Raw genomic sequence first — 7,782 nt, forward strand, 5'->3', positions numbered from 1 at the left:
TCGTTAAAGAGCTGCGGGAATAGGAACAGGTCCACCAACTGTCCTCATCGCACTGTGGCCATGTCTGTATGCGACCTCGCCAAGTAATGAGGACCTCCGCCATGACATCCATACACAATACACAGACACACACACACATGCGCACACAAACACAGAATAAAACAGCATCACACACAGATAACAAACCAATAAGATTACGAGTAAAAACACCAGAACACACAAAAAGACATCAGACACCAACAATACTAAAATGCACAAAAACGTGTAAAAATTAAAGCATCTACATTTGCACAGACATACAGCTGCCTAGTCACACACACAAACTCACACACATACACAACAATAGGTTGACAGCATCTCAGCAGCTAACTGAGAAGCATTTTTCAACAACTCGTCTTTAAACCTTAAACCATCCCAAAAAAACAAGCTTACTGAGTGAGTGTTGCACCTCTCCGTGGCTTTCTCAGCATCAATTAGCATGTTTTTGTGCAGCTGAGCGTTTCCTCTGGTGGGCTGAGGTAAATAAGGAGATGGAAATGAGGTCCAGCGCTCTAATCCAGCCAGGGTGCAGGTCTCACAGTAATCCCCCAAGAGCTGCTTGGCCTGGGGCATGCAAAGGGGTAATCCAGCCCCCTGGGACCTCATCCACCAGCCTGTTCGCACACACACTCGCGCGCGCACACACACACACACACACACACACCTAGGCATACACACTCACGTGCACACACACTCGCGCGCGCACACACACACACACACCTACACCCACATATATATATGTGAGAAAAAGAGAGACAGCACAAATCGCCTGCTTGCTGAAAAGGCAAACTTTAGGTGATCTCTTTAGATAAGGGTGTTCCAAATTTCACTAGCAAGTGTTTCAAGTGTTTATTTTTTAGTTAAATATGTCGTTTTAGATAAGCTGAAAAAGGTAACTTTTGACAGATTTCCTACAATCCACACTATACAAAATAGGTTTGATATGCTTAAAGACAGATAAGTGCTTGGTTTAGATTATGATGATAATATTTTTTTTGATTGAAAGGAGAGATTCCATAGTAAAACAAAGAATTTGATGTGCTGAATGTGCTCAATAAAGTGTCGGAGGTTATCAGAATACTGTGATTCTTGTTTTTAACATGTTTAAAATATCTAACATTGGAAAATAAATATTCATTTCCCCCTATGAGCAAGCACTTTGGAGACAGTGGGAAGGAAGACTCCATTTTAACAGGAAGAAAGTCACAGTTTAACTACTGCCAGCTTGAAGACCTGGCCTTCAGCCTTTAGTTCCTAACACCGTGCGGAGCATCGGGCAGCTAATGCTTTCCATTGTTGGCGATCAGCAGCAATTGCTTCAGCTTCATCACAGTTAGTGCCATTTAGTAGTCTTGTGAGGGCAATCTTTAGCGCAGGGCCACCATGTTTCAGTAGTTTGAGAGATATCTCATCCAGCCCAGCTGCGTTGCCTCTTTTGAGTAGGTGTACCACCTTCTTCACTTCACTGACAGCAATTGGGCCGACGTTGACGGCGACGTCTGCCGCCAGCTCCACCTCGCCCATGTCGTGCAGTTGGGCAGGTTCTGGTTGGCTCAGTGTGCCGTTGAAATGTTCAATCCCCTTTTAGTCTTCCTTGGCTGATGCAAGAAGGGCTCGTCCATCCTTGTTGCGTACAGGGATGCCATGTCCACTTCGAGCTCCTGTCAGTTCGCAGACGAACTGCAGTAAAGAGTCCTGGTGTCATTCTAGCTTCTCGTGGCTTCATATCTTTTGATTCTATCTATTTACACTTTGTTGCAGTGGCAGCTGTGTTTGATCTGTCGGGCGAGTTTACTCTAAGTCTTCTTTGCTCGTTCATGTGTCCCTTTTGGAACGTTGGGGTCCAGCGTCATCAGGTCCTGGATCAATTTCGCACTTGTCAATAAGATTCCAGGAGTGATCTGAGATTCAGCGTTCCTCGAAGCTGCCAGGTCGCCGGCACACCTTTGAGTTTGCGGCGCTGGTGATGGTTGTTCAGAGGGCCCGGTGGCGCCAGTGTCCGGCAGCCTCGCCTCTGTCAGTGCGCCCCAGGGTGGCTGTGGCTACAATGTAGCTTGCCATCACCAGTGTGTGAATGTGTGCGTGAATGGGTGGATGACTGGATATGTAAAGCGCTTTGGGGTCCTTAGGGACTAGTAAAGCGCTATATAAATACAGGCCATTTACCATTTACCATTTGTCTTGAATTCATCCCAGAGCACATCCAGATTTTCACCTGTGGTTTCCTGGGCAAGGAGCTGAAAGTCACTCTTGCATTGTGCAGACATCTAACATTAAAGGGGCGGGGTCGCTTCTGGTGAGATGGCAGGCGTTTCAGGCAGAGTGTGCAATTCCCAAGGAGAAGGTGATGATCAGAGCCTGCTCCTCGTGGAACACTGACATAGCTGATCCGGTCGTTAAGTGATGACGTGACGAATCCTACTTCCGGGCCTAAAGTAGTCTGCGTTTAATATGGCTTTAACTCCTCTGCTACTGGTTTCTCTCCATTCAAAGCATCCCTTGATTATCGGCTACCAGTATTTCCTGTCCAACATCATTGCCATCCGATTGTTAAGTGATGACGTGACGAATCCTACTTCCGGGTCTAAAGTAGTCTGCGTTTAATATGGCTTTTGTGTTGTTAACATGTTTAATGTTTTGTATTTTCTTCTATTTAATCTCAAAAAGCTCCTAAAACAGTCAGTGATCACTGTTGACCTCCCTCGGCTTTTATTACCGCTAATCATTTATTTAAGCTCAGTTTTTAAAACCTTAGGATGTAACTACAGCCCAGCCCATGCAGCAGTATATGAATGACTAACCTCGTATTGTGGATGGATTATCTCAGTTGTTCTCCTGGCTGAAGTTTGGTCCTTTTACAGCATCCTGCCATGCGATTACATTTGTTCCTGACCACCGACAACACTCACGTTAACTTTTATCGAGTGGAAAAAAAGTTAGCTTGTTTATATTATGCTAACATAGCTGTGTCGCTAGCGGTCACGTAGCACATCATTATATACCAGCTAGCCCAACTTCAGTAACCCTACAAACGTCACTGCTGTTTAGTTTTCTGTCTTCATCTATGTTGGAAGTGATAGCAGAGCTGTACGTTTTAATTTGTTTCCAAAACCCCGCAGTCAGGACATGCTATATTGTATTTAGATAGAAGCTAGCGAGCTAACTTCCTGCTAACTTCTAACTCCGTTAAATGTCATAAATTCCGTTTTCATGGATGCCTGGATGTTAAACTCAATTGTTACACCTGGTAGAGCAGAACGCTGATCATTTTATTAAAGATGAAAGACTTTAGACAGTTTTTCAACTCTCAGTAATGCCATAGTGATCGTTTGATATATGGACCTGCAGCGGAGTTTAGGCCCAGACATGGCTAGTGACGTCAGACTTAACGACCGGATAGCTGTTGGCCAGTGAAAGGAGATGCACACATAGTCAATCATATCTACTGCCCAGGGCTCTCCATGTTGCGTTGTGGATGCACTTATGATTGAAGAAGGTGTTCTTGATGACCAATCGATATTGTCACGGTCTGGCTGGCAGACCGTGGGGATGTGGGGAAAGGAGGACCCAAAACGCAGACTCTGCGATGCAAACAGTGCTCTTTATTTACAGTGAAAAGGCTGTAAAAACAATAACTCCCCGTTGCTCCCTCGAACCCCGTGTGCGTGCTTCCCTCCGATATCTGTGCTCGTGCTCCCCGCTGTTGTGTTTCCGCACCCCCGTGCGTGCTGCCTCTCCGGACCACTCCTCCTCCTGTAGGGAAACCAGAGACGCAGCCGTCAACACTAACCCTCGGCGGGCATATACGCACAGCACAGACCTACGCTAACACACACTGACTTGGTAAGATAACTCAATGATCCCGCGTCGGTGGGAGCTCCAAGACTCTCCTAAGTAGCTCCCCCGACGAGCCCTGATCAGCGGCAGGTGTGTGGCTTCGGGTGTGGCCAGTCCCTCCGCAGGGCCACACCCCTCAGGCCTGCAGGTGGCCGAGCTCCATCCTCCAGGCACACCCGCAGACATACACACCCATACCTCGCCTAAACATATGAGTGGGACACAGACTAACACAGCACAGAGAAACACACATATGTACACGCACAGAGAAGGAGAAACGACACCAAAAATACATAATAATAATACACAGGTCCATGACTGCCCAGGGATCCTGGGTCGCCCAGTCCCAGGACCCTGACAGTACCCCCCCTCTAAGGGTCGGCTCCCGACGACCCAAAAACACAAACCAAAAACAGTACAACCAACCCAGGGCGGGCGGCGGGAGGTCCAGGACGGAGGGCAGAACCAAAACAAGCAAAAACCCCCAAAGAAAACAACCCCCCCAAGGTCACAGTCCCAGAGTCCGACCACGCATCCCGCAGCGGAGCAACAAAAAGAAAAAACGCCACAAAACAGTCTCAGGCGGCCCATCAACATAACAAAAGAGTTCAGGGGGCCTACCTCGAGCCCAACGGCGGCGACGTAGCAGCTCCGGCGGACGGCCCCGGGTCCGGCAGCAGCAGCAAAACAGTTCAGGGGGCCTGCCACGGGTCTGGTGGCGGCGGCGCTGCTCCTCCGGCGGCCTGCCACGGGTCCGGTGGCGGCGGAACGGTTCTGGTGGCCTGCCACGGGTCCGGTGGCGGCGGCGCTGCTCCGGTGAGCAACAGCGAGGCGTGGCACCAGGTCCATGACGCGCCGATCACTGACGTGGACGCACCGGACGTAGATGGCGAGGAGGCCGCGCTAGACGTGGAGGTCCCTCCGGTCCGCTGATCTCCGGCTCCGGCTGAGCGGGTCCCTCCTCGGCTGCTGGCAGCGAGAGCTCCTCCTCGGCTGCTGGCAGCGCCGGTTGTTCCTTCCGCTCGCCGAGCTCCTCTGCTGGTGGTTCGCTGAGCTGCTCCTGCTCGCTGAGCTGCTCCTGCTCCGGCTCGCTGAGCTCCTCGGGCATGCTGAGCTCCTGCTCGGGCATGCTGAGCTCCTCCGGCTCGCTGAGCTCCTCCGGCTCGCTGAGCTCCTCCGGCTCGCTGAGCTGCTCCTCGGCTGGCGGCTCGCTGAGCTCCGGCTCCCGCTCGCTGAGCTCCTCCTCGGCTGGCAGCGCGAGCTCCTCCGGCTCGCCGGGCTCCTCGGCTGGCAGCGCGAGCTCCTCCTTGGCTGGCAGCGCGAGCTCCTCCTTGGCTGGCAGCGCGAGCTCCTCCTCGGCTGGCAGCGCGAGCTCCTGCTCCGGCAGCACGAGCTCCTGCTCCGGCAGCGCGAGCTCCTGCTCCGGCAGCGCGAGCTCCTTCCGTTCGCTGAGCACCCACTGGGGCCCGCAGAGCTCCCACTCGGGCAGGGCAGGTGCGGGTGGTGAGGTAGCGGCCAGTGAAGCAGACGGCTGAGGGGCGACTGCAGGCGGATGAGTTGACGGCTGCGCTTCAGCCACAGATGGATGATCCGGAGGCGACGATGGTGTGGCAGCCACTCCCGGTAGACTGGACAGCGATGCAGGGACAGATGGGTGAAATGATGGCAGAGGTGGTCCGGCCGGCATATCGACCTCCAACTGAGGATGAAGGTGAGAGGCTGACAGGACTGAAGACTGAGCCACCAGCTGGGCAGCAGGCTGAGGTGAGGGTGAGATGGCTACTATGAAGGGTGGAGAGGATGAAAATGTTACCGCTGGCCCAACAAATTCCAGGGGTCCAGAGGCAACTGAGACCTCCAGTTCGGTCTCTGGGGAAGCCCTGGGGAGAACCTCCGTCTCCATGCGGCCAGACTGAGCCAAAAAGTCATTTGGGTCTGTATGCTCGGAACTCCCTAGCTCCCAGCTTACAGTCTCAGAGGGAATATTTGCTGGGTCTTTGGAGGTACAGCAAACAGTTTCTATTTTTATGTTTACAGAAAGGGAATTTATAACACCGGCAGAGTCCATTTTACTCACTGTGGCATCCAGAGCCGCTGGTCCTGAGTCTTCGACCAGCACAGGAGTGAGTGTGGATGTGGTTGAACGCTGCTTGCAAGGACGCCTTCTCCTCCGTGAAGGCGGGGCCGGGTGTATGGAAACAGTCTTCTGCTGTTCATCTGGGTTGTGATTTTCAATGACATGATTAATAGACACAAACGAGTCGGGTTTACTCACTGCGGTGATGAGCGCTGTTGGTCCGTTGCCAGCTGACTGGGCTGAAACCGCAGGAGTGGGTTGAGGCGTAATGGGATGATGGTAGAGAGTGCGGCATGCCTTCCGTAACGGCGGATCAAACGATTGTGCTGCGAGCACCGACGGGAAAGCCCTCCGCCGACGCGTGAAAAACCAAGCGGCTAGAGTCTCTAGGAGAGCAGCCGAACTGTCCATGCTCGGACCACCCAAGCCAAATAGTTCAAAACTCGAGCTCTCCCTTAACCTAGCGACCAGGTGCCTAAGTTTGTTAATGTCCAGAATGTTCGTGGTGAAGGTAGTGGATGTGAGGTGATTATCAAGGAACACTACCTGTATGTGTCTCCTGTGTGGATTTACGGCCTAGACTACGCTCCGGCAGTAATCCCATAGCTGCGCGAGCGATCTCTCCTCCGTGGCAACTCCTGAGTTTGCTGGGTCCATGGCGGTTGGCGGGATCATTCTGTCACGGTCTGGCTGGCAGACCGTGGGGATGTGGGGAAAGGAGGACCCAAAACGCAGACTCTGCGATGCAAACAGTGCTCTTTATTTACAGTGAAAAGGCTGTAAAAACAATAACTCCCCGTTGCTCCCTCGAACCCCGTGTGCGTGCTTCCCTCCGATATCTGTGCTCGTGCTCCCCGCTGTTGTGTTTCCGCACCCCCGTGCGTGCTGCCTCTCCGGACCACTCCTCCTCCTGTAGGGAAACCAGAGACGCAGCCGTCAACACTAACCCTCGGCGGGCATATACGCACAGCACAGACCTACGCTAACACACACTGACTTGGTAAGATAACTCAATGATCCCGCGTCGGTGGGAGCTCCAAGACTCTCCTAAGTAGCTCCCCCGACGAGCCCTGATCAGCGGCAGGTGTGTGGCTTCGGGTGTGGCCAGTCCCTCCGCAGGGCCACACCCCTCAGGCCTGCAGGTGGCCGAGCTCCATCCTCCAGGCACACCCGCAGACATACACACCCATACCTCGCCTAAACATATGAGTGGGACACAGACTAACACAGCACAGAGAAACACACATATGTACACGCACAGAGAAGGAGAAACGACACCAAAAATACATAATAATAATACACAGGTCCATGACTGCCCAGGGATCCTGGGTCGCCCAGTCCCAGGACCCTGACAGATATGATGTGCAAAAAGAAATCATCTGATGAATAGTAACATGTTATAGCTTCAAAAAGGTTTTATTTGTTTTTTGTTAATAGAACAACAAACTATTTCTCCAGGATAAATGATTATCTTCTAAATTAGTGAGATACCATTTCCTCTCCAGCTTACAAGTTATCTACTTTGAGTTTTACGAGAGAGTTAAGTACTTCTGATTTGAGCCCTTCATTTTCAGAGGAGCTACAGTATCCAGAGTCATGCACAGTGAAGATGTTAAAGTATTAACACGATAATCAGAGTTCAGGTAACTGTTCTGCACTGTGCTGGCACATGACATGGAAGAAGAAGATCACAGTGCATAAACTATATCCTTAAATTTAGTCACAGTGCTTTAAGACATCTACTGTGATGAAATCTATTCCCCACAGCTGTGTAATTCATTATTATAAATTTAAATGTTATAAGGAAATTAGGGTTTTTCAAGAAATAC

The 7,782-nt window shown here is 51.3% G+C and overlaps 2 long non-coding RNA genes across 2 annotated transcripts; both read right to left on the reverse strand.

Annotated features, from left to right (window-relative positions):
• Window positions 1-3,621: 3,621 nt before the first annotated feature.
• LOC145432479 (uncharacterized) lies at window positions 3,622-4,948 on the reverse strand. Its single transcript, XR_013912777.1, has 2 exons — window positions 3,880-4,948; window positions 3,622-3,792 (listed from the first exon to the last, which is right to left on the reverse strand). It is a non-coding gene; the product is annotated as an uncharacterized LOC145432479 (long non-coding RNA).
• Window positions 4,949-6,692: 1,744 nt separating this feature from the next.
• LOC145432160 (uncharacterized) lies at window positions 6,693-7,302 on the reverse strand. The gene is made up of 2 exons (XR_013912439.1): window positions 6,951-7,302; window positions 6,693-6,863 (listed from the first exon to the last, which is right to left on the reverse strand). It is a non-coding gene; the product is annotated as an uncharacterized LOC145432160 (long non-coding RNA).
• Between the last annotated feature and the right edge of the window lie 480 nt (window positions 7,303-7,782).

Source organism: Astatotilapia calliptera, chromosome 12 (assembly GCF_964374335.1).
Source record: "Astatotilapia calliptera chromosome 12, fAstCal68.1, whole genome shotgun sequence".
Classification (NCBI taxonomy): domain Eukaryota; kingdom Metazoa; phylum Chordata; class Actinopteri; order Cichliformes; family Cichlidae; genus Astatotilapia; species Astatotilapia calliptera.